Genomic DNA, 1006 nt, shown 5'->3' on the forward strand with positions numbered 1-1006 from the left:
AAAATATGTATAAACTATACACGCATACATTAAAATTCTTTTAATAAATAAAATCCTTTTAATAAATAGTTTAAATATTTTATTTACAAATATAAACAATAACGGAAAAATTTTAGACTTTCTTTGGTGGGGTGCGCCCTTAAAAGTGCTAAATCATTTAATTAAATAATTAATTAACAATATCGGAAAAATTTTAGACTCTTTGGTGGGGTGCACCAGGCCCATGCAACAGTGTAAGGCTTGGGCGACGCTTGACAGGCCCAGTAGCAAGCTACTGAAATGGCTCATCCCCCTCAAAAAATAAATTTAATATCGTGTGGACCAATGGCCCACATATCAGATATTAAACTGATAAGAACAGATACTACACTTGATCTTAGCCAAAAGGCCGAGAAAGGTATGCTTATTATCGTTGCTTACTTAGCCTTTTATATTCGGTTTGCGCAACACTGCTTCCTTGACCCATCGATGTGAAACTCTATCATTAAACTAACTTCAAAGCTTATTTCATTCATATAGACATACATATGTGTGAACCGAAGAAGAATCTACAACATCGTTCATTCTTTTGGATCTGAAATTTATGCAATGAAGAAAATCAAGATATTTGGTAAGGCACTTGTAACTAAAAACACCTCATTATGAAGCATTGATCGATCTGAGGAAGAAGAAATTATCCATGAAGATAGAAGTGATAGAACTTTATATCCAAGAACACTAAATTAATATTTATAGACCCCGTGGCTCTTAAACGTGCTGCAGTTACTTTTTTCTTATGTTTTGGTCATAATGGGAGGCGAAAGGGTAAACTAAACTAAACGAAACTTTTCCTTCATGTTTACCGAAATGAAATGTGAGTAAAGTTTCACGAATAAACTCCCTATATATGGATTGAGCAAACAAAATTATAACAAGAAGTGTACTTTCCTGGACAACATAAATATATATTCATTTTCAAAAATAAATTGGTCACTAAAACAAATTAAATTATGCTTACAAAGTTAAA

The 1006-nt window shown here is 32.3% G+C and overlaps 1 non-coding gene across 1 annotated transcript; it reads right to left on the minus strand.

The window, feature by feature from the left end:
- Nucleotides 1-205: 205 nt before the first annotated feature.
- LOC112804657 (U2 spliceosomal RNA) lies at nt 206-401 on the minus strand. Its single transcript, XR_003203269.1, has one exon. It is a non-coding gene; the product is annotated as a U2 spliceosomal RNA (small nuclear RNA).
- Nucleotides 402-1006: the final 605 nt, after the last annotated feature.

Source organism: Arachis hypogaea, chromosome 5 (genome assembly GCF_003086295.3).
Source record: "Arachis hypogaea cultivar Tifrunner chromosome 5, arahy.Tifrunner.gnm2.J5K5, whole genome shotgun sequence".
Classification (NCBI taxonomy): domain Eukaryota; kingdom Viridiplantae; phylum Streptophyta; class Magnoliopsida; order Fabales; family Fabaceae; genus Arachis; species Arachis hypogaea.